Source organism: Sander lucioperca, chromosome 9 (genome assembly GCF_008315115.2).
Source record: "Sander lucioperca isolate FBNREF2018 chromosome 9, SLUC_FBN_1.2, whole genome shotgun sequence".
NCBI lineage: Eukaryota > Metazoa > Chordata > Actinopteri > Perciformes > Percidae > Sander > Sander lucioperca.
The window spans coordinates 28,193,748-28,220,487 of NC_050181.1; the positions used below are offsets into that span (position 1 = coordinate 28,193,748).

At 40.9% G+C, this 26,740-nt stretch overlaps 2 long non-coding RNA genes across 2 annotated transcripts in view; one reads left to right on the top strand and one right to left on the bottom strand.

Annotated features, from left to right (window-relative positions):
- On the top strand, positions 1 to 23,320 carry LOC116042372. Its single transcript, XR_004103201.2, has 3 exons — positions 1 to 275; positions 18,884 to 18,893; positions 23,308 to 23,320. It is a non-coding gene; the product is annotated as an uncharacterized LOC116042372 (long non-coding RNA).
- LOC116042370 overlaps positions 1 to 26,740 on the bottom strand; it is a 53,846-nt gene that overhangs the window by 5,148 nt on the left and 21,958 nt on the right. The window contains exons 3-5 of the long non-coding RNA XR_004103199.2: positions 18,629 to 18,768; positions 13,989 to 14,101; positions 2,429 to 2,561 (exon numbers count right to left, since the gene is read on the bottom strand). This is a non-coding gene — a long non-coding RNA (uncharacterized LOC116042370). The remainder of the gene's footprint in view (positions 1 to 2,428; positions 2,562 to 13,988; positions 14,102 to 18,628; positions 18,769 to 26,740) is intronic.

Genomic DNA, 26,740 nt, shown 5'->3' on the forward strand with positions numbered 1-26,740 from the left:
TCTGTTTTAGTCTCAACCACCTCCTGAGGGAAATACCTGGCTCTTAATTTGCTAAATGCTCCACTGTGTTTACCAGTTAGTTGCAAACTTTGTCTGTCTGCTCGGCTGGATAGATTGTGTACGGTGGGTTTATCACACAGACTGTATAAAAGAAATGGACGTAGCCACTGTGACGTCCCCCCATCATTGGTTTGTGGACTACAGTTTTGAAGCCTCGAGCTTGGCATTTTGGCCATCGCCATCTTGGTTTTTTGGAGCCAGAATTAACCATATTTGTAGGGTGAAGCTAAGTTATCATCTAACTCTAGTGCTAGCTTGGTTTGCAATAAGGTTAACTGTGATATTAATTTGTATGCTAATGTTGGCTAGTGTAAAACAGGCTCAAAACTAAATGTAGCCTACTTCCCGGGAAGAAATGAACAGAAGACTCCTTCGAGACATTTTTAGGTGACCAAAATGTTTCAATTAACTTTCAAGAAACAAAAAACACACAGTAACAGGGTCAAAGCCACACCCTAAAAACATAATCCTGCTTTATTTTCTATTTTACTCTAAATGGGACCATATCCATCTGGTACGCTGCTGCCTCTGCTAAGGACAAGGGCAGAGTGCAGCGCATCATCCGCTCTGCTGAGAAGGTGATTGGCTGCAATCTACCATCTCTCCAGGACCTGTACGCCTCCAGGACGCTGAGGTGGGCAGGAAAGATTGTGGCCGATCCCTCTCACCCCGGACACAAACTGTTTGAACCCCTCCTCTCTGGCAGGAGGCTGCAGTCCATCAGGACCAAAACCTCACACCACAAAAAGTTTCTTCCCCTCTGCAGTCAGCCTCACAATCAAGGCCCCGGACCCCCACTGACACTGACTCCCAACCCCCCCACCCCAATCCTAGTCACTACACTTGCACTAACCTTCATCCTGGACTCTACATCTACCCATCGCATATACTATATACTATATACGTAAGTGTACTTATTGTCGCAACAAAACATTTTCTGATTCTGATTTACAAAATAAACATTATGCTGTATTGACGAAGACTAGAAGCTAGCGATTGAGACCATAAACTCATTATGAAAATGTTAACTGAGGAAATAAATCAATTGATAAGAAGGGTCTTTTTCTTATAGACTTTTATACAACCTAACTTCTTTTTGCAACCAGTGGGGTCACCCACCGCTGGTCATTAGAACGAATTTATGGAGGGCAAGTCTGGTGCCAGCAGCCATGGTAATTCCAGCTCCAATAGCGTATCTTAAAGTTGCTGCAGTTAAAAACCAGTGGGGTCACCCCCCGCTGGTCATTAGAACGAATGCAGGTTTAAGGCACTTCTGAAATTGCTTCACTTTTCAGACCCAGAGACTCTTCCACCACTAGTCCATGATTTATCAGAGTTTATTAGAGAGCACTGCTGACTGCTGCAGCTATTTTGACTGCATCATATTAATGGGCGCCTGGGTAGCTCTCCTGGTAGAGCGTGCACCAATACACAGTGGCTCAGTCCTCGACGCAGCGGCCGCGGGTTCGATTCCGACCTGTGGCCCTTTGCTGCATGTCATTCCCCCCCTTTCATGTCTAAGCTGTCCTGTCACAAATAAATGGCAAAAAAAATCTTTAAAAAATAGGTGAGATGTTTTTATTACTGTGTGCATTACAAGTAACTGAGAGGGCTCTCGACTGGCCTATAAAGGCTACCACTGTACCACAGGCATTTTACACATGCACAATTCAGCACGGACCTATTGAAAATCCCATCATCTCCAAGCCTCTACAGCAGATGTAGAGGCATCTACATGCAAGCGGAAAAATGAACACCACCTCTTTTTTATGTGTAGCAGTGTGTGTATTGAATGGTAAACTTGCTCAGTGTGGAAAAAAACATATTGGTGCTACACTATTGTGTTCTGGATCAAATCAATCCATTTTCACAGCAGCCTTTCTAGCACAGCCTACAAGCATGACAAGGAAATGCTACTGAACCAGTAGCCCACTTTTCTGCTTTTTTTTCTACTCGGATTCTGAATAGAGGATAATAGTCATGACAACAAAAGCCCTGTGGGGCTAGTGCCAAAAGCAAACTGTTATCCATGTGTGCATAGTGAAACAAAGAAAATTAAGTTCTATAGACGATAATTTTAGATGCACTGATTACACAGTGGAAGGCTGGGACTAATGCAATAAAGCTGGATAAATGTGTGTGAACATAGGGTGCCTGCCACAGATTTCATTTTATTTCCTCCTGTAAATTGTAAACTCATTTTCACTGTTTTCTACTAATCATTGCTTTATGCAACTAAATAAGAGAAAGGAGAGCCTAAATTGAGTTTATATATGTGAATGGGGTACTGCCAATAGAAGTAGTGTTGGCTCAGTTAGACTACATGAGGTGTAATATGAACAGTGCTGTGTGTTTCTAGTATCTGTACCTGTGCAGGCTGATCTCATGAGAGAAAAAAGCACTCAGTTCACTCGCTGGTGGAGAGGTCGTTTTCTCCATATAGCTGTCCAAGACTCATTGTCATAGAGTTCAGGGGATACTTCCATTATACCACTGAGGATCTAGGAAAATATAGGACGGAAAAAAAACGGTGCATGGTGAAAAAGTGGCGACAGCAGTGAGGGCACAGAGATAAAATACTAATAACAGTCTAGAAACAGATGAAATTGTTATTGTGGACATAATGATACAAATGCTCATTAGTGGCTGATCATATCAAATGTCTTTATTGTTTGTCAGCTATCAAGGTTTGCATGACAAAAAATTACAATGTACTATAATTAGAATTACACAGTTGCTTTTCCATGAACATCTGCTCCATTTTATGAGAAGGTGGAAGGGGGTGTGCATCTGACACTTCAAGTGACAAAGAAATGAGGGCACGGTAACATTGTGCAAAACAAAAGCAGTGCACACTGAGAGAGATAGGTCAAAGGTGCAGAGACATACACAAATGTGGGATCACATCACTGATGACTGGCTTGTTTTTTAAGGTTTGAATGACAAAAAATATAATGTGCTATAATTTTACAGCAGCTGTCTGAGGAAAATCTGCTCCGCTTTGTCTGCAAGTTGCACTGCATGGGGATCATTAGTGACAAAAACACGAGATCATGGTAGAAAAAGTTGCTATAGAACAGAGGGAAGCTACAAAGACAAATATTAAAGACGTAGGCAGATTTATAATAACACATTGTTTTTTCAGATCATATCGTGGATTACTCGCTTCAAATGAAAAAAAAAAGACATTTCAGGAACAGATGCTTTACTTTATTAGCAGGTTGTCGTATGTTCCTGTAAGATTTTTTTTAATATCTGCTGTTGCTGGAGTAGATAATATTGCAAACAAGGACATCACACAATACCTGCAGTTACAGATGATTTGACGACACAAAGAATGGAATGTGAGATTCAAAAATGTTTTGGTGCTCAGTGTATAATTTGATGTGCCTACACTGCTTCCAGCTGTATCAGATCAAATCCTAGAAATGGGTTTAAGGGAGGAAGAAAGTCAGTCTATGACAAGGCTTGTCTTGATATTGCAGTTGCCTTTATTTTTAACAAGTAGTTTAGCATGTGTTTTCATGTTCCCAGAGGCGAAAAAAATGAATATAGAAGAAAATGACTGGTCTGAGGATGCAGTGCCTTTTAAAATGTGCATCTGTGTGTACGCACCTGTGCACAGGTGTATGTCTGTGTGGGTGCACGTGTGCACACATGCACATGTGGGTGGGACAGGTTCGGGAATAGAAGGTATCTAAGCAGAGACAGAGGCAGGAGAGAGGAAGAGAGGGAGACGGATAATGAGAACCAGGGGGAGGTGATGCTGGCATGGGGAGAGGAAAATAGAGAACAGAAATAGACATGCAAAGAGCAAGGTGTTGAGTCAGAAAGTGAAAGAAGAGATGGCAGGCATAGAAGGAGGAAGTGAGAGAGAGAAAGGTAAGGAGAAAGAAAGTAAGAGGAGTGAAAATGCTTAAGGAAGATGGAGGGACTGAGAGAGAAGGAATGGAATTAGGAAAAAAGAGATGAAGAGTGGGAAATAAAGCAGGAAAGAAAGAGAGAGAGAGAGAGAGAGAAAAAATATAGGGAAAATGGTTAGAGAATAAAAAAAGGAAGAGTTACTAAGAGCGAGATGTAGGGAGTAATAAGACAGAGAGAAAGGGATACAGAGATACAAATAGACATGTGAGGTTGAGTCACACTGGGAACCTAGAACAGCTGAAAACATACAGAATTACAGCATGAGTATATACACACACACACACACAACCCCTTTGCATAAACCCTTTACATATGTGATGTAGGGATGCACTTCTCAAGTGTGGAATGAGAAAGCATGGACAAAAGTACTTATAAATGGCTCAAATATAAAGGAAAGGAATAGAAAGAGACAGAGGGAGGTGGAGGTTAAGCAGGTGAAACACTACATGCACATGAGTGATGAGCACTTAGCTTGCATCCTCGATGTATACAAACAAGCACACCCACACATTTCTTTAATTCCTATTTATAACAGAATCTGGAGTTACTTCAAGAGTGAGACGGAGAGTGAAGACAAAGACAGAGATGAAGAAGAGGAGGAGACAGTGATGATGGCCATGGAGGGATGAGGAGAGTTAGACCACAGTGTGTGTGTGTGTGTGTGTGTGTGTGTGTGTGTTTATGCCCTAGAGAGGTATCAGCCAGTAAGCCAGGGTGACAGCAAACAGCATAGTTCTGTCTGACACACCGTCACAAACATATTGTCACTAGAAAGCACCGGTAAGCAGCGGCAGTTCGCGCTGCCTGCCCTGCCTGAGTGTGAGGGTTTCTGTGTGTTTGTGTCAATATATTCATATAAGACATACAGTGAGCATATATGTACATTTTTTAAATTAGTTTACACACTTAAATTAGTTTATTTGTGTGTGACGATTGGTAAAGTGAATCTGCCTGTACAATATCTCTGGGGTCCATTTAAAACCCTGCAAGGCATTACTGTCATCCAGTCAAGTGTATCTGTGTGTGACTTGATTGTCTCAGGGCCCAAATAGACATAACAGTCAGATAAAGCTGGATCAACATATGTGACTATCATACCAGGGAAGAATAAAAACAAATCACGGGAAGACGGAAGAAGGGAGAGAAGTGAAAGAAAGCATCAAAGAGAGATATTATATGGGAGTGGAAAGAGACAAAAGAGAGACAAAACAGTACAACTCAGTCAGGAAGTGCAGTATGAGACAATTACTACATGGTTCATGTGATGATGACGTTAACATCCTTAAATAACAGTAAAGCTGAAAGTCAGCATGTTAAGCTCAGAGTCAGTTTTTAATTTCAAATCCAAAGTGCTGACCTCCAGAACCAACACAATAACAATGTGCCACTGTCACTGCTTTGGCTGCATTACTGTAAGTCTGTGCCGTTAAAACCGAACATTTCACAGGTGTACCACATCGTTTGAGTGCATGCTATTGGACTACAATAAAGGAACCTCTCTTTTTTACAGAAACCCAGAGACACCATAGAGCAAACGCTTATCTTCCACTGAAAGTCAGATGTTAAAGAGTCACTGATATCCTCAGTGCAAAACAACAAACATCTTCATGTATGCATTACATGTAGGCTTTAACCAGTCCATTTAGTTTAAGGAGAATTGCAGAAACTCTTCCTCCAACTGTAACATCCCACGGTATATAGCATGACAGTTGGAGGCGCATTCTTGTCTCGAGTTCAGTCACTGTATGTCAGGGTGGCCCACTTCCTCATCTGTCTCTCTCACTTAGACTTTCGTAGACTCCATGTCAACAAGATGATTCGCATTGGTGCTTTAATCCTCCTCACTTGGCCCACCCGATCCATTTAAAACACTCACAAATACTCACACACACATATTGCTCAACTCCCTTGAAGCGTAAAGGGTGGTAGAAAGCTAAGGAGCTCTTAAAACTCATTAGATGATGATATACACTCAATTAAACAGGATAGGGTTCTACTGTGCCCAAGGGAGCCATGGTAAACCAGTAGGAAGAGAAAACCATGAGAGAGAGAAGATTTGTATTATCTGTGGTATATGTGTGTGTGTGTGTGTGTGTGTGTGTGTGTGTGTGTGTGTGTGTGTGAGAGAGAGAGAGATGAGTGTTATAGGGTTGACAGATACATCTGAATGTTTGGCAGTCTGTGTATAATTTGTGTCAAGTGTGTGTGCTGGATGAGCTAAAGCCCCCCGGGGACAGCCGGTGTGATCATATGTTGACGACGCATCCTGATAGGTGTGATAAATGCTCCGACACGTCTGTGTCAAAGCGAAGGGTGTGTAATTTCTTGAAAGGGCCCCTAAGGGACGGATGTTGTGATTTTCATAGTAAATGAGAAATGGATGGACAGTGTAAGACAGAAAGAAAGAGACAGAGGATCATGGGACTACAAGCCGATAAAAACAAAAGACTATTAGTCAAACGCGTACTCCCAACTAATAACAGAAGGATGTAATCTACGGTAAATCTGTGTGGCAGAGTGGACGCTAATCAACACTGAATGTGTATGGTTATTGTCAAATGATATGTACTGTCTGATATTGTGTTCCACTGTTTATGTGACATCCTGGTGACCTTGTTCCATGTTTCAATATGTTGGAAAACTCTGAAATTGTTCCACAAAATGATTACTTCATATTTGTAATAAGAAAAGAAAGTGCGTCTGACTCGGAGTTTGGCTTTGTGTTACTTAAAAGAACAAAACTAAGATCCCTGGCCTGGCAGAAAACGGTAACCAGGTCCAGAAAACATTTTCTTTTCTTTTTTTTATAAAATACAATGTTTTATTATAAATTAAACTACCCAACAATATAGCGGCCTACAGGTCAAGCTGAAATGATTAGCAGATTAAAAACAATTGACAGAACTGTTTTGATCAATTCCAGTTTCTTAAATGCGAGGAGTTTTCTACATTAAGTACTTACTTTTTTTTGCAACTTACATTTTTATTGAGTTTTCACATGCATATAGACAAAACAATACAGCAAATAAGGAACAAATTAAAATAACAATAGTAATAACACTAACAAACTGTCTGGAGATGATCCACTATTCAGTCCACTATTCCATTTGGCATTTGTTCAGTTGGTGTCACGTCTCATATAAATGTTCCATTTTTCCCAGTTCTTTTCAAATACATTCTCTTTGACTCTCAAAAGATATGTCAATTTTTCCATAACAAAGATTTCCTGGACAATTTCCAACCACTGGTTCTGTTTTGGGATATTTCCATTGAGCCAGTTTCTTGTGACCACTTTCTTACTGGCTGCAAATAATACTTTAGTCAAGTACAGATCTTCTTTCATTACAACCTTCTCAATGTTCCCAAGGTACATCACTGGACAAGTATTTGGGATTTCATATCCCAAAACATTTTTTACAACTAAATTAACATTTTGCCAGTATGTCCTCATTTTTGTACAGTTCCAGAAGATGTGCGCATGGTCTGCTTCCACACTCCCACACAGTCTCCAGCAGTTTTGTTATATAGCGAGTTGCCTAGATTTTATTTTTGGTGTTATAAAATAGCGAGTTAGGTTTTTCCAGCAAAACTCCCTCCATATTAATGAATTTATTGATGTACATTGTGTCTCACACATGTGATACCATTCCTCCTCTTGTATTTTGATCTTTAGTTCTGTTTCCCATTTTGCTTTTATATAGTGTTGATTCTACGGTGGCCGACAGGGGCAAACGCCCTGCAACTTAAGAAAACACACGCAAATAGACAAAACACAAGCAAATTAAGAAAACAACTTCATTAATTTGACAACACATGCGCAGCATTCAGCAAACGCGCTGCAAATACACACAACACAACCAAATACTTAAACGCGCTGCAAATACACACAACACAACCAAATACGTAAATGCGCTGCAAATATGACAAGATGCAAAAAGAAAAGCATACAACCCCAGAAAACAAATGCAATAAAAAAACGCTGCATCCACATTACACAACGGAAGTTCTCCAGACCTCTAAGGGGAGCATCTAAGTGGAACAGCTTGATTTTCGACCCCACGGGGAGGAAGGGAGAGGGAGCGAGAGAGAGAGAGAGAGAGAGAGAGAGAGAGAGAGAGCGAGAGAGAGAGAGCAACTGCATAGACTGTAAATATTAAGTCTACGTTTAAGATATGTTTTCTCTCGTTTGGTGGGTGTGTCTCGGCTCAGGTCACAGGTGATACTCAATCAGCAGAGACGTCTGTAAACTCGTGGTGATAAAACATTTAAAACATCAGTGTTTAACGTTGACGTTTGTTTAAGCCATATTACACGAGAGGGTTTAATTTCGAGGTCCGAATGGCGCATTACTGAAGTACAGGCCTCCTCAAGTGTAATATTGTGATTATACAACAATGGTTACCAACAAAATAAGTGATCAATCTATATTCATATTGTGGAGCAATTCACTCTTGAAATACATAAAACAGACAGGATTTCTAGTCCCTCCCTGTTTAGTAAACCAGCCAATTTACCGTGGGATTTATTAAACTGAATAAATCCTGCTCGCACATATAAACACAAAACTGCTTTGCTAACTCCAACGTGTTGTAAGTAAGACATCTGCTGAAAAAGTTATTGTATTCATTAGCATGATTGCCGTACTGTTTAGTTCACAAACATCCAACACACCAAAGTACAAAGACATAGCGGACCAGACGCAAGCTTTTATTTTGAAAAGCCGAAGCTCGGGGATGGCACCAGCCGGGAGGGCATGAGACGGGAGCATAGACTGTATATTACTAATATATTATGTTATTAATAATAATAATAATAATAATAATAAGAAGAATTTAATATACAGTCTATGGAGTTCTCCAGGCTGCAGCCATACCTGACTCTAATAAAAAGGCAGAGCGCTCTCTCCCCGTGGGGTCGAAAATCAAGTTGTTCCACTTAGGTGCTCCCTCTAGAGGTCTGGAGAACTTCCGTTGTGTAATCTGGATGCAGCGTTTTTTTGTTGCATTTGTTTTCTGGGTTTGTGTGCTTTTCTTTTTGCATTGTTTCATATTTGCAGCGCGTTTATCTATTTGGTTGTGTTGTGTGTATTTGCAGTGTGTTTATGTATTTGGTTGTGTTGTGTGCATTTGCAGCGCATTTGCAGCGCGTATGCTGAATGCTGCGCATGTGTTGTCAAATTAATGAAGTTGTTTTTCTTTTTGCATCGCTTCTTTTTTCGGGGTTTGCATGCTTTTCTTTTGCATTTATTTGCAGTGCGTTTATGTATTTGGTTGTGTTGTGTGTATTTGCAGTGCGTTTATGTATTTGGTTGTGTTGTGTGTATTTGCAGTGCATTTATCTATTTGGTTGTGTTGTGTGCATTTGCTGAATGCTGCACATGTTGTCAAATTAATGAAGTTGTTTTCTTAATTTGCTTGTGTTTTGTCTATTTGCGTGTGTTTTCTTAAGTTGCAGGGCGTTTGCCCCTGTCGGCCACCGTATGAGTCCCCCCTGCTCTCACCCAAAGCTTGATAGAAAGCAGAGATGGGCCGAGACCCCTTCTGTTTGTATGAATCCATAATGACTCCGATCACCTTATTTATAGTTTCAACTGGCCTTATCTCTTTTGTGAAATAATCTCTTAACTGCATGTATCTATCGAAATCTTTGTTTTCAAGGCCGTACTTTGTCTTTAGATCTTGGAAGCTTAGAAATTATCCACCTGCTGAAACTGTACATATTGCTGTCATACCTTTTTGTGCCCATTCTTTGAATACTGGATCATATGTCCCTGGCTTAAACTTTGAATCGTACGCGAACCACCTCAGAGTGCACATATCCCTCTTAAGTTCGTATTTTCTTACTACAACGCTCCATATTTCTAGTGTAAATGCTACTATTGGGTTCATAGCATGTCTCAAAGCACCTATCAAATGTTTATCCCCCACCAATATCTGGGTCTGAAAGCCCTGTATTTCCCTCTCCATTTCTTTCCATTTAGACTCATAGTCAGGTCTACACCAACAGGCCAGAGGTCTAAGTTGAGCTGCATAAAAATATTCTGTAAGGTTAGGCAAAGCCATTCCACCTTTACTTTTAGGCAGTTGAAGTGTCTTAAATTTGATTCTTGTTTTTTTACTATTCCAAATGAATCTAGAAATCATCTTGTCCCAGGCTATACATTTGTTTTGGGGGATATTAATTGGAAGAGCTTGAAATAAATATAACAATTTAGGTAGAATATTCATTTTGACCGTCTGTATTCTAGCACTGAAGTCTAATGGAAGGGTAGACCACCTTTCAATATCTTTTTATCTTTAACTTTGAATGTTTTTATCGATTTCCCTGCAAACATTTTCAAAATATAGAAATCAAAGTTTCTATGAATGGCTGGGGGTCTGGATTGTCAAGCTATTATGGCTGATGCTGGACACTTCATTGACTGAAACTGTATGAATGTGTGTGTCTTGTCACAAATACAGACAAGCACATACAGTAGAATGCAATGGAGAAACAGGCGTATTACGGCGGGTTCACAATGGGGGCAGAAGCGCTGTGTAGTGATATGATATGTCCATAGACAGGCGAACCAGCCAAGTACCCAATTACAAGTAAAAATGTCAGGAAATGTACTTAGTGAAGTATCAAAAGCAAGAGTACTCCATTCAGAAATATGTCCTCTGTGACTGTTACCATTATATTAGATTATCATTACCCATGCAGCAGTTTGTTGAGGTGGAGCTGATTTCTAACTATTTCATATAGGACTGTAACAAATTATTTTCCTTATAGATTAATCTCCTGATTATTGTCTGAAGAAATTAATTTGATTGTTTTAAAATATAAAAAATGATGATACTTTCACATGGTTTCAGTTCTACGTGTATGTATTCTTAGGTACAGTGGTTTCATTTATACAAGGCATCATATTTTATACACTCTCTGTTTTGTAGGTGTATCTTAATTTGTAAAGTAACTAAAGTTGTCAGATAAGTGTAGTGGAGTAGGAGAATGTAGCATGGAAAGAAAATGCTCAAGTAAAGTACAAGTACCTTAAATTTATACTTAAGTACAGTACTTGAGTAAAAGCACTTAGTTACGTTCCACCACTGCACACAGCAGGAAAATAGAACAGGTTTTCATGAACATTTTCCAAAAACGATCCCAGGTGGTAAGTTTATTTTCTGTTTAAATCTATTACAGCTTGTGTCCTGTGGAGACCCACCAGCAAAAAGCCCACAACCTATTTCTGGATCCAGCTCGAGTGAAAGAAAGAGGTCAGCTCTCAGTGAAGGCGAGGTCACACATTGTATTTTCAAGAACTTTTCAAGAGTTATCTAACTCCCCCCAGGCAGAAATCTTTCTGTAAAATAAAATAATTTTGGTGATTGTAATAAATAGTCAGCCACCACACTGCACTTCATACTGGATTGGTGCCTATTTGTGTACTTTTAACATCCTCCAGTGTACTTTACCATCACCTGGTAAACTTGGGAGATATTATCGAGGTCATACCTTGAGAAAGAAAGTGTGGTTTAAATGTCTTTCGTATCAAACACGTTTACCTGAGGTGAACTCTTATTTCTGTAGTGACCATTGTCAGCTAGATATATCACTAAATAGAATGAAACACACAAACAAGTATTTATACCCTAGCAACGTTAAAGGACAATTCCGGCGCAAAACGAACCTAGGGGTTAATAACAGATGTGTACCCACTCAGTCGTTCTCTGGGACATGTTTTCATGCTAATCAAATGTGTTTGTAGCTTGAAAGACGCTAGCGCGGACCGCTGATTAGCTTACAACGCTATTATTCGGGGCACAGGGAAAGTAAAAACAAATCGCTATTTATACCACTAAAAAGGCTCAAAATATCACCAAACTTCAACGGTAGCATAATGAGGGTCCCTAAATGTTAACCGAAGCATTGAGAACTTTGTAAGTGTACAGAGAGTTTATTGAAAAGATACATTATAAAGACACTCGCGTTCATGTTTACATGCTGCCGCCGTCGTCCAGTCATGACTTACAGCTGGCGATGCAAACTAAAATCAAAAGCAATTTGCTCAATATATCTGAAATAATCACACTCTGCATAACTTGTCTAGTGTACTTACTCAGTGGAGAATTGTCCATCTGGTCCCTCCGGTCTCGGTCGCCATCTCCAATTTATTTTCGGGACATGGAAAAAAGTTTCAAGTACAGCCCTGTTTATCAGAGAGGGGAAATCTTCAGACTGTATAAAAACACTGCGTCTCTTGGGTGTCGCGACGCAACAGGTCCCACTCCGTGCAACACAGACACTCCTGTTCGGTGGCCACAGCTTCACAATGTCCGCAGGTACACCACCAGTTTCCCGAAGTACGAGGATGTGTTGCGGCATTGACTACCGGTAGCTCTCTCTCTCTCGTAGCCCTTTCACGGAGCTCCCGCAGCTCTTCGTTCAATAAACTGTCTGTACACTTACAAGTTCTCAATGCTTCGGTTAACATTTAGGGACCTTCATTATGCTACCGTTGAAGTGTGGTGATATTTTGAGCCTTTTTAGTGGTATAAATAGCAATTTGTTTTTACTTTCCCTGTGCCCCGAATACTAGCGTTGTAAGCTAATCAGCGGTCTGCGCTAGCTTGTTTCAAGCTACAAACACATTTGATTAGCATGAAAACATGTCCCAGAGAGCGACAGAATGGGTACACATCTGTTAATAACCCCTAGGTTCGTTTTGCGCCGGAATTGTCCTTTAAGAGAGGAATCTTCAGACAAGCAAACCAAAGAGAGAGCAGGGGAGGACTGAAAGAGAAAGAAGAAAAAAACAAAGGGTTAGAATGAAGACTGCGTGAAAAAATTAATGGTACAGATGTTGACTGAGGTACAAAAGTGACTACAGACACTGAGAGGCGGTTGCCTGACAGTGAGCCAGACAAACAGACAGGAGGAGTTGCACCCCACAGCAGGTGGGGTTCAGCTGCTCCCAGAGCCTCCGCACAGAGAGAGGAAAGACGTCTCCAGGAGCACATTCTGATCGAGGTGGAAATGAGTAACCAGTGGAGCCTGTCAGAGCAGATGGCTGAGAATCCATTAGCTAATAGCGGAGGACCTCCCAGCTAAACTAATGACGCCCTCATTACTACGCTGCACGCACATCCGCCCAGCCAATGGACTCTGGCTGGGCCTTTGTCTGGACCAGGATGCACAAACACACACAGATACATAGACACTAGTACATGCATCTACACAAAAGTATACAGACACAGTCACACACACAATTAAAACCTGCGTGCCCTCGTACATACTCCAGGAAGTGCATGCAAACACACATATACAGCAGTGACGTGACGTATGCAGGGAGGGGGCTACATTTGGTGAGAGAGAGAAAAAGACAAAAATGTCTGAGAGACTATCCCATCCATCTACCCATCCTCCTGCACACATGACTGCCACCTCAAAATTTTCCATCTGCTTTTCACAGCACGGAGAGATGAGAAACGAAGCAGAGATGAAAAACGCAATAGCACAGCTGCATAAATAATTTAGCCTGTGTGTGCTCTGCATGTGATAATGCACAGCTATTCATTCACCTTTCTGGTATCACCTGTGTTTATAAACCCACTCGGGCACATGCTGATGCAGAAACACAGGTCGGTGCACTACAAGCTTAAGATGAAGCCACATAGCCAGACGGGCAAAGAGACAAGGACAAAAGTTAGACAGATAATGCAGTGACAGCAGTGGTGTCTAAGAGTTATCTAACTCTATTGAGCATTCCAGTTGCAACCAAGGGCTGTTTATGTATATTTCAGTGCTACAATGAATATTGAGAGGAGCTGACAGCTCTCAGGACCCTCTCTGGGGGCAAATGAACTACATCCGAACTGCGTTTCATTTTGCATCTCCCTATTCAGAAGACGATTCACCTTCTTGGTATTTTGCAGTCAAAGAGGAAATAACACTGGCATACAGTCAGAACACAACAAAACCCTAGTTCTGTGCAGGATCTCGTCTGCTGAGCTAGATCAGTTTACCTTGCGATAGTCCATAATTGACGTTTCAACAGGGAACACTGCACTACCTGCAGTGGCAGGTCAGTAGAGGTCAGCTGAGCAATGTCCATGTCCTTCATAGCCATTAGCAGGATCTGAGGACAGAAAGACAGAAAGATAAGGGCTGAGTCAAACATAATTTCACTTCCCGATGTTTGTTCAGAGATTGGTGCATTTGTAAGACCAGCAGGGAGGTGAGTGCAGCTACTGTAGGCCTGAAGGTGCTGGTTCACCTACATTACAGACAGGACACTAAAGGAGAGACGACAGCACAGCTTGGGTTCACATTCCTTCTAATGCAGTCACAGCAACTGCCTGCTATTCCCATGTAAGTTTGTCCTAGACCACTCAGCCATCAGAGCAACCCCACAGAGAGAAAGTTGACAGCAGCTTGCATGACTGATATTACTTTGAAATGCAAGCTAATAGGCTTTTAGACAATGGCGACATTTTAGGGGAAAAACAGAGAAATGTGACAACAGTATCTGTTATTAGTAAATGATTGGCTCATTGACAGGCACATTGCCCTGGAAAACCTGAAGAAAAGATTTTGTTATCAGGTACAAAATAATGAGATCTTTTAAAGTTTGCTGTTTCAAGTTTTCCCCCTCTTTGATACATTTTTGATCACAGCTAGATCCCCTGTGGGGCGTTAGACACACATTTTCCTGGTGTCAAGCCTTCATCTATATAGTCACTGTCTCATCAGCTTCCTGTATGAGTGAGGGTGCACAATTGTGTATGTTAGTATGTGTGTGTGTGTGTGTGTGTGTGGAGTCAGGCCACTTTCCCAACAGAGCCTGGAGGACAAGTAAAAGCAGAGAGGGGGAGACTGTAGTCCTGCTATAGAGTGTCTGACTGGCAAAAGAAGAGAATATGAGGTCAGGTAAGAAGTAAGTAGAGGTGCACACTGCTTTCTGAAGGTGCCAATTGCCTGGGAGACCTTTCCTTGGTCTGTGAGATAGATGCACGCAATCTGAATGATGGGGTTAGCTAAGGCAGTCTGGTGGAAAAGCTGGGTAATGCACAACAGTTGGCGAAAAATGGTTAGCTATTGTATATACGTTTGTACATTCTTTCCTTTGTAATTTTTTATCTTTATTTTTTAGTAGTTGTTCTTGTATTCTAGCCTATTTATTATGTATTGTATACTCTGTATGTGTGCTGTGTGTCTTGTGTTTTGCTGCTGTAACACTGAAATTTCCCAATTTGGGATCAATAAAGTCTATCTAATCTAATCTATTGCACATAGCTCCACTGACTAACTTGCATGATATAGACATACATTATCCCCAGTGTTTTAACTAAAATGAGAATGGGATAGATTTTGTGGATGAGTAAGTACGAGGCTCTGGTGCTGTGCTCCAAGCTACCTGGTCTTAGTGTGACTGGTGGGGAAAGCTGTGTCCTCAGCAGTAGGTCGAGTGCATTCTCAATGGCTACTGAGGTCTGCCATGGCTGTGCCTTGTCACCAAATCTGTTTGTGATTTTAATGCACAGCAGAAGAGTGCAGAGTGTCCAGTTTGTGACCTCAACATTGCATCTCTGCCCCTTGCTGATGATTCGGTCCTGCTGGATTTGTCAGGCTGTGACTATCAGTGTGCACTGGAGCAGCTGAATTTGAAGCAGGGGGGATGACAGTTGGCACCTTCAAGTCCAAGAACACAATAGTGTTCCTATTAATGGTGGATTGTCTCTATTGGTTGATAGGGAGGATTTGTGCCAAAAGAAATGCAGTACCTGCAGTCATGCAGATGATGTATTGAACTTTTGTGGTGACAGAGGAGCTAAGCTTCTCTCACCTCTGGCAACACATTTTGGGTAATGACCAAAAGAATGAAATAATGGATAAAAGCAGCTGTGCTTTGTTTCTATTACAGGATGTTTGTGCATACCTTTCAGGCCAAAGCATTTCCTACACAATTTCTCAAACACAGACTATTTGAATTATGCAAAGTTGATTCAAAGTTTATTGTGCTGTTGTTGCATTCCACAATGTTGTTGCAGCTAAGCCAAAATTATCAGCACGATGCAAGTGTCAGCTTTAGTTTCAAGCTTTGCAGTGAGGCAAGAACAAGAGCTTTAAAAATAGTCTTTAAAAATTGTGTTTGTTCTTACATTTGCACTTCTGTTCACTCTCTCACAACTGTCATGGCATCCCGGGTTGAAGTCTTGCTGTAACAACAAAGATGGTTAATTTCACAAGTACATAAGAGCAGTCATTGACACGAAAGCCTATGTTTTGCTGGAAGCAATTCCTTTTGATGATTTTGAGGGCTTTTGGAGTAATATTTAGGGGAAAACTGTTTTTGAGTAAGAGCATTTTTAATTAATAGATTAAGGCTTCGTGCCAAACAGCAGATTTGCCAGCTCATTGATTGCAACTCAAATTAACCCAAAAGATCAACACATGAGGTGAATTTGTTTTGTAAATAATTTGTAAATAAACTTAAGATCTTTTTTTATTAAAATTGGTACAGAAAACCTGGAATGGGACAAAGAAGTTAGTACTGTTGACCAAAACCTGCCCCGCCTATTAAAGGCTGACCTCCATCAGTATGTCACATCACATATAAAAGTATTACATTGTCAAAGTTTGCTTTATTTTCATTGCATGAGTAAATTCCTCCTTAAGAGACAACCCTTATTAACCTCAAGCATACTGACTAGGGTTGGGTATCGTTTGGGTTTTTTCCGATACTGGTGCTAAAACAATACTTTAAAACGGTGCTGGTGCCTAAACCGATATTTTTAAAAAGATTTAAAAAAAATATGTATATATTTAAAAAAGAAAAAAAGGAGCACAAAACGACAGTCGGCAACATTAAAGAACGGCTTGTTTATTGTTAAGGCCATATGGTCAAAATGAAATGATGTATTAAAAATGTTAACTTATAACAATAACTTATTTCACCAGTAAATTGCTGGTAAACGACAAAAACAACCACTAGATGGAAAAAGGGTATTTTACAATAACTTTGAATGCACCACAAGGCTGGCGAGGCGAGTTTCAGGTGAACGCACCATCTGAGTTGTTTTTCCGACAACGGCAGACTGTTAAGTCTCGGTGTTGGAATCCTCTACAGTGAAATACAGACACACCGTTTAACGTTAGCTGTCAGCATTTTAACCGTGTTTAATCCAGCTACTAGCTAACGGTAGGCTAACGTTACCTGTTGCCAAGTGTATTATGTTAATAGCGTCACGTGCAGCGATGCTTCTGTTGCCTCTATCGTCCGTTTTGGAGCATCAGAGGGCAGCGCTGGCATTTCAGTAGCACCGAAATTAGGCACTGAAATCCGCGTTACTATTCGGTCCGGTAGATACCGATTGTTAAGGTTTCGGTACCCAACCCTAATACTGATAAAGGTTGTAACGTCCATCCATCCATCCATCTTCTTCCGCTTATCCGGTAACGGGTCGCGGGGGTAGCAGCTCCAGCAGGGGACCCCAAACTTCCCTTTCCCGAGCCACATTAACCAGCTCCGACTGGGGGATCCCGAGGCGTTCCCAGGCCAGGTTGGAGATATAATCCCTCCACCTAGTCCTGGGTCTTCCCCGAGGCCTCCTCCCAGCTGGACGTGCCTGGAAAACCTCCCTAGGGAGGCGCCCAGGGGGCATCCTTACCAGATGCCCGAACCACCTCAACTGGCTCCTTTCGACGCGAAGGAGCAGCGGCTCTACTCCGAGCTCCTCACGGATGACTGAGCTTCTCACCCTATCTCTAAGGGAGACGCCAGCCACCCTCCTGAGGAAACCCATTTCGGCCGCTTGTACCCTGGATCTCGTTCTTTCGGTCATGACCCAGCCTTCATGACCATAGGTGAGGGTAGGAACGAAAACTGACCGGTAGATTGAGAGCTTTGCCTTCTGGCTCAGCTCTCTTTTCGTCACAACGGTGCGATAAATTGAGTGTAATACCGCACCCGCTGCGCCGATTCTCCGACCAATCTCCCGCTCCATTGTTCCCTCACTCGCGAACAAGACTCCAAGGTACTTGAACTCTTTCACTTGGGGTAAAGACTCATTCCCTACCTGGAGAAGGCACTCCATCGGTTTCCTGCTGAGAACCATGGCCTCAGATTTAGAGGTGCTGATCCTCATCCCAGCCGCTTCACACTCGGCTGCGAACCGATCCAGTGAGTGCTGAAGGTCACAGGCCGACGATGCCATCAGGACCACATCATCTGCAAAAAGCAGCGATGAGATCCCCAGCTCACCAAACTGCAACCCCTCTCCACCCCGACTACGCCTCGATATCCTGTCCATAAATACTACAAACAGGATTGGTGACAAAGCGCAGCCCTGGCGGAGGCCAACTCTCACCTGAAACGAGTCCGACTTACTGCCGAGAACCCGGACACAGCTCTCGCTTTGGTCGTACAGAGATTGGATGGCCCTGAGAAGGGACCCCCTCACCCCATACTCCCGCAGCACCTCCCACAGTGTCTCCCGGGGGACCCGGTCATACGCCTTCTCCAGATCCACAAAGCACATGTAGACCGGTTGGGCATACTCCCAGGCTCCCTCCAGGATCCTTGCGAGAGTAAAGATCTGGTCCGTTGTTCCGTGCCTGTAGCAAATGTTTAAACCCCCATTACATGTGGAACAGAGAGACTGACCTCTTTATTAGGAGCACTGAGAAAAAGAGCACAGTTTCTTTCCAGCGTGGTGACAACACGCAGGCCAAATCAAAGCGGTCCCGTTTAGACAGCTGCAGCACCGCCGGGGAGTACAGGGTGAACACCGTCTTAGCCAGGAGCTAAGGAGTAGAGAGACAGGTGAAGGAGAACGTGAGAGATGGATGAGGACGTAAATGGAAACACACAAACATAGACAGAAAAAGGAGAATCAAGAGAGACAAAGAAGAAGTACAGAAGGAGAAGGGTGAATAATACAAGGTTGTCAGCTTTGGATAAATAGGATTACACTTTGCATTATAAACCAGAGATGAGCCAGGGTGACTGAGAAGGGCAGTGTGCCAGTAAAGCATGTCATGAAACATAAATCCATCAATTCCCATTCCCTGCCTCGGTGGACTTCAACGACAGGTGTAAAATCATGCATCCATTCAACCATATAACTAGCTTGCATTGCAGCATCAAGAGTATAATGTGAACTGAGCTTGGGAAGTACAAGTCTGTCTGGGCAGTGTGTGGACATCCACTCAGAATGTCCCGGCTTGTAGTTGTGTAAGCCCTATTTTTGGCAGTTTGGGTGTTTATACAGCATGTACATGCTCGGTTGTGTAAAGAATTACAATGGCTTTACGTGTATTGTTTTTTTTTCCACAAATACTTGTATGTAACTAACAGTTTTTAAACACTACTTTTGTTATTAAACATTATACTATCACTAAATATTCTGGTCATGTAAACAGTTTATTTGTATGTGTACCTGAGGACGGGGTAAAAAGAGAGACAGGGAGTACTTTATGTGTGAGTGAAAAAGAAGAAACCTTTCTCTGACACATATTTCAATCAGTATGCAGGACTCCTGGGTCACCATGTCAGTTTGCTTTCATCAAAACCTGCTCCATGCAGCTCATGAGACAGCAATGTGCACAGACACACAATACATGCACACACATACACACACAGCACGGCTGTCACACTAGGCAACACAGATGATGGGCTTGTGGGAGGCAAATCCACCTCTGTTCTGTTCCTGCTCAGAAGAGTAGTCAGAGAGACTCCCAAACCAGGCCAAAGCACGCTGAAGTAGGCCAGCCCTGGGACCAAAGCGTCCTGCAGTGCCATGTAGGTTTTTTCTACCAACAAGTACTAAATTCTTTTGTCAGGATCTGGCAACTAGTTAAAGATGGGTGTGTGTATTAAAAGTGTATTTGAGAGTTTGTGCATAAGAATACTTCTATCCCAGTGAATACTAGACTGATCTCAAGGTAAACTTGGGAGCCTAAAATAATGAGTATAATTTAGGTTTTAGTAGGGTTTACGGGTGAGGTTAAAACTGGGATAAGGTTTAGCTTCAGGAAATAGTTTGGCATGTAGTGGTGAGAATTAACATTTGGCTCAATAAAAGAAGGCTTGGTAGCCTTGTTGGAGGAGCCCATAAATAATAAATCAGGCTCATACACCACAGTATTCAGCAACATCGGGTACTGAGTGGCTGTGTTGTTTCAGTCTTAATCTGTTGTTGTTTGCACTGCTGCTTGGTTAACACTCCTAATTCTCTATCTGGCACATAATTACAGCTCCCAACAGGATCCAGCATGGCAGGACTGGTGCCATGCTAGCATTCAGCCTAGTACATGTGTGTCTATGTCTGTGTGCATGTGAATGTGTCTGTGAGTAACAGAGAGACTGCTGTTTTGCTAAAGTTGGTGAAAGAAGTATAGTAAGTATGTTTGTATGGCTGTGTGGGCGACACTGTTGGATTGAGCTGAAGTCTTCAGGGAGTAAATTAGGTGTTCATGTTCAGGTGCAAGACGGAATTAGGATCTTGTTAAACACATGCTGGTAAAGAAGCACACATACCACCATTACCTCTTCTCATCACTGTGCAGAAAGCAAATACAGTATGCACACCTTCTCTCACATTACACACACACACACACACACACACACACACACACACACACACACACGAAGCAGCTCCCTAGTGAGTCAGCAGTAATCCTGCTCCAGCTCTGGTCCCAGAGAATCATGTGTCTGTCTGTGGTAATCACCACACATACACACACATATTAATCCTCTCACACCTTGGCCCTGCACCAAACTCTACATTGACACTGATCCCAGACCAACGCTTACTGTTTAAAGGAGCTTGAAATCAGTGGGCGAAAGAGATGGATCAACACCAACCACTGATCTATGTTCAGCTGAGACTCCAGCTGAGACTCCAGAAAATATTGTAATGGGATGGCACATTTCCTGTTCAGAATCACTTCATGACGTGATATCGGTTGGGACAATGGCAGTTCAGACATTTGTTTGGTAAAAACCCTTTTAGAAATCTATAAAAAAAAATATGTAAATCTATAAAAAAAAAAAAAAAAAAAAAAAAAAAAGTCCCCAAGTCTGTAACTTTGACATAAAAAGGCAGGCAGGGTATTTTTAATTGAATCCATCAGATTGATTTGATGATACTGCATCTCTATCAGTGTAGAAGAACTCAATCTCATCTGCTGATTGCCTGAGCTCTTCACATAAAAGAAGCGGGAATGTTTCATTAAGGCCGTGATAATTCAACAAGATATACTTTAGAAATCAGAGCGTATTCAGAACTGTATACAGGGTAAAAATAGCACCTAGAGGAAATTCATTAAAAGGATACATCCACTATACAGGCAAGGCCTTGTTATTATGAAGTGAGAGAGTTGAAGTGAGGTTTCCTTACAGTTACACAGAGTATTGTTATCTCTCTGTGTTTGTGAATAAATGCAGACCAGCAGACCAATCCTGGCTAAACAAGTCCATACTCTCAGCATTGTTCCAGCAGAGTGAACAAGGAGCCAAATCAGGGTTTTGTTGCACAGAATCACCATGGCACACGCCACAAGTCAGTGTCAGTTAAAATGATTCTTTACTTTTAACTAGAGTATATTAACATGCAATGATAAGCTGACTTCGACAAAAAAAAAGTTTGGTATAACGTATTAGAGTACACAGTCTCTGCTTGTTGTACCACTGGATGCTTAGAGGCTTTCAGCCAGAAATCTGCAGCACCTTATTATTAAACATAAAAAATACTGTATTGGTTGGCCAAACAAAAAACACTACTTTAATATTCTGACGAAACGCAAAAGCGATTTTCAGTGGAAGGTAGCCATACTTTTCTTCATTAAGATTAAAAAAGTCAGAATAACGAATGGAATACAATGTATTATGTGTTCAATCTAAATTCAAAAGCATCCCTACTACTGTACATACTGACCAGTGTCTGATTTTAACTATCATACTCATCAATCAATCATTATCTCACCATTAACTTTCATAATCAATCATTTTTCCTGTCATCTATATTGTCAATCTCATCCTTCTTTATACCTGTGGCAGAGCAGAGTGACTGCACTCGGGCGGGCTCTCCAGCACGAACAGATATTGTTTATTGCGATTACTGTAATACTGTACCGAGCACAGCAACTCGTTTACCTAATAATAGCACTAATGCTTTTGACAGTGTGGAGGTGTTAACTGGTGATTATACTGACAATGCTAATGCTGGTTTCTGTCTGCCCAAATGTAATTTACTAATTATAAATGACACTAATCACAGTACAAATCTGTATCGGATCTTCAGAGTGGGAAAGTGTTAGAGTTAGTGTTTGATACTCAATACTGACACAGAGACCTTGTTACAAAAACTGTCATACTACTTTATAATATTTATTTGCCTGACAGACTGTATCGACACAAACAAGTGGGGTTAATTCATTGACTGTTATGTGACAGGCTGATTGATGGGTTTAAGTATATGTTGGTCATTGCGCTGATTGACTGAATTTCATACTGTCACCTGTTAGCAAATAGAGTGATGACTGTCTAGTTTCCCAGATAAATGTAGCTATATGCAAAGTATGCATTGATCTACCGACTTCAACATGGCCCCCATGAATTTTTATCAGTGTTGCTCACTTAACCCACATTCCATTCTATGTTGCACAGCCTATATGCATTAGTGTCTCTTTTCCTGGCCCCACCTGCTTGTCCCATATAACTTCACACTGAAATGAGAAAAATAGCTGTTCTAGGCTCTAGGAAAGTTTGAGATATATATATATATATATATATATATATATATATATATATATATATATATATATATATATATATATATATATATATCTCAAATGTAGCTAGTAAGCCTGTTATCCTCTGTCTGTCAACACAAATTGCCCTGTGGGACAAATAAAAAATTGATTGATTGAATTGAGGATAATAACAAGTTAGGTTGGGCAGGCATCCGTTATCGCCTTTTTAACACGAAAATTATCTTTTGATGTAACATGTATTCTCAATGTTGACTGCTGTTTTGACTAAAAAGAGCGTCCGGACATGTCATTGCCAATAGGTTGAGGCAAAAATCAAATCCTCCTCCCTCCAAACCCCCCAAAAAACTGCTAATGTTAACAAGAAGGCAGAGTCAGACTGAATAAATGAAGTGGCAATGAAAAGACTATTCAGTCAGTCAAAATATCAGCCTAGCAATCCCCTACTCCATCCTGTTGGAAGAGCAAACAAAATAGGAAATGGGCAAGTAGAGTGGATGTTTTTCTGGCCTCCTTCCAACTGAAAACCTCATCTCTTGCTGCCATTAGACAGGCCAGCAACGTAATGAGTGTTGGTGGTGAGAAATGCTGATAATATGGGGGACAAATGTGAAGCAGAGAGAGGGTGTTAGTGCTCCAGCATTTTTTTTAAGTGTTTCTTTGACTGCCACAAATTGTTATTCACCTGCACCATCTTGTTTATTCACACTATTAATTTTGGCTTTTACATTTCATTAAATAGCAGTGGGGGAAAGTAACACAGAGAAGTTTTAACATTCATTTCCGCTGCTTGGGCATCATCCCATCGACAATGACATCTAAATGAACATTAAAAACCACTTTCAGAGGTATCAATTTTCTGTTTTGCAATTGGTGCTTTTTGTTTTAGCTCTCAACTAACAATTGTTATTCATTTCTTTTACCTTTATAATCTTTTCTTACTTTCCTCCTTCAGTGCATTCCTTTTTACCAATACATTTCCACCATTTTAAAGTCATAGCTATTAATGTTATTACAGTCTGCTTTGGCCAGCTTCCACAGATGCCCTTTAAACTAGGGGTGCACCGATCCGATTTTAAGATTGGATATTGGCCCGATATTGACAAAATAGCTGGATCGGGGATCGGAAATTTTTTTTCCCCTCCGTCGCAGCACTGGGACCCCTGTTAACTGCGTACCCTTCTCACTCATGGTAGTAACTTTATAACACAACAATTAATAACCCACAACTAACTTTCTTTAAAGGATAAAACACCATAGCACATAACAATTTGTGACTTAAACAGTTTCTAACACTAATAATTTTCCATTTACAAATGTAGCTACACCGCCGAATGGCATGTTGGGTAACATTATAGCTGCTAGCTAGCCAGGTAGCATAACAGTCTGTTAAGCTGGGAGAGGCTCTGGTCACTACTGCACATTCAAGAACAGAGAAGAAAGTTAGAGGATGAAGAAAGACCGGAGATACACCAGAACAAAGTATGCTCAAGAGAGGAGCTGTCTGTCGTTGCAAGGTTTTTTGTTTCTAAAAAATCTGACATATTTTAGCCACTGTTGTTCTAACGTTACTCGGCCGTGCTAACGTTACCGTGCTAACGTTAAAGACATGTCACTTCAAGCATGCAGCAGAGCAACATTATGAATGCAATCCAACTACGGTCCTGCTACAGACCATTGAGAAAGACGGGTTCAGAGCAGTGATTAAAACACTGGATTTAAGATGCCTTGCCTCGCTGAAATATGTCCGCCAACCTACTAACATTATTCAAACAGCGAAGGAGGCTGACAGCGGAGCTACGTTCAGTCGCCCACTACAACCTAACTTACCTGTGGCCAAGCTAGTGTTTATACAACTAGCTTACAACTATTTTGTTTTGAAAGGGAAACAATGTTAAAGTTGTTTGTATGTGTATTCATCCGATTGTTTATTTTACTACTTTGCAGTTAGCAGAAAAAAAAATAGTTTAGATTCTGTAACTGTTTGATGGATTCTCCTTCATAACGTTATATATTGTTGATGAGCCATGCAAACCCTTTAGTAATCAAAGCTTTTAGTAAACATGATGACATTAAAATGTTTTTGAGATATTCTATGTACTCCTGCCAGTAGAATAAGCCATTATAAACCTATATAAAGGCCCATTATTGTTATTTATTTAAATTCATTTTAAGAAGTTTGATTACATTATATTTGCGATTTGAATACACAATTGTTTTTTAAATAACAAATAAATAAGAATTCAATACATTACATCAATGCTATTTTGTCTTAGTTAGGAAAGTAATGTTTAGTTAGGAAAGTCTGGTGCCTTTAGTCTCTTCCACATGGTGGAAGGAAGGTATAAGGTGCAAAAGGTATACAGTTTATTATTAATTCAAAAACCGTATCGGATCGGTATCGGGTATCGACAGATACACAAAGCTCTGGCATCAGTATCGGGACTGAAAAAGTCGGATCGGTGCATCCCTACTTTAAACAGCACCAAACATCTCTTAATTATAAAAGTTAGTTTTTGTTTTCTCACAGAATGTGGTGCTAGTTTCCAAAATGTAGGCTTTATTTTGTTCTTTACAATGTCAAGTACTTCACATCTGTCAGTGAAAAGTGGGAATGGAAAGATGTAATATTAAGTTGAGCAGGGATGAGGATTTGTAAGTTAAACAAAATCATTGTGAATTGTACAACAGGCTATACAAAATGAAAAGAACAGGGATGAAAAATACTGGATGTGAAATTGGATTAAAAATAAGAAAATCCATTTGAATTGCTTCAACATGCATTTTGTATGACCTTTAGAGACAGTGACACGAGCATATCATTGCATCATTCTCAGTCAGTTTTGTCAAAATGCAAAAGCAGAATGAGAGAAGAAAAAGAAGAAATTAAAAAAACATGTCCCTATCCTGGCCAATCTCTGACAAATGTGTCTCTCGTCTTGTTCTTCAGACTTAATAGCGGTCGTTCAGAAATGCTCTTGAAATGCACACAAAACTAAATGGGTTGTATTTACCACCATCACCGTCTCTATTGTGTTCATTACCACCAATGTCGTCATAATTACACTCACATCTCATATCATAACACCACCCTTATCAGTGGCATCAGCTCTCTGAACTGGCATTTTTGTCTTTTGTTCTATTTAGTTCAGGCCTTGAACAGATAAAGAGCAGCTGATCTTAACTTACTGGTCCATCCTCGTCTCATTCTTATGATCTCATACTTCAAATAATACATGATCAGAGTGCTTCACTGATAAGCAGAAGGATGGTGGAGGGGGGTTAAACAAGAGTCACATTTGGCCCAAAGTTTCTACTTTGGATGCGTCTGTGCTAGCGCCTCAAAAGTCCTTTTCTGAGATACTTGATTACATCTTAATAAATAGCATCCATGAGGTGAATATTATGTACTTGTCACCCCGCTGATTTAGTGTCACATCCCAGTTCATCCTGAACACCTGATTCATCATGATGTAAGATGCTGAAATGGGGCTAGATCAGCAGCCTGACACACTCAATAAATGTAGCCTTCAGGTGGAAAATCAGATAAAGCCTGGCATATGAGATTTTCAAACCCTGTTAGAAAAAGAGCAGAGGGTACAGTTCAGTATGAAAAGATGATTTTTCTTAAATTTTGTAATAAATGCAATTGGGTTAGCATAATTTATTAGTTTCCAATTCAAGTAAACCTGTTTAAAACTGAGCTTAACATCACCGTCATGGTGAATGTATACGGAATATGCTCCTGTCATTATTGTAATTGTGTTCTTAAACCTTTTGTTTTTTTAAAATATGACTTCTGAAGACTTCACAAGAGTCGGGGCCATCGAGGTTTTCCAAGCAAAGGTATTGTTATCAAAGTCTTATCTTGTGAGCAACTGCTCCCTGATGTCCTTTCCTTGAATAATGTTCTGAAAGGGTAAAGAAAGGGAGGAGAAGGATGACAGGCAGAGATTGAGGTAGGGGGGTGGAAATTAAATTGGAAACCAAATTATTAAAGGAC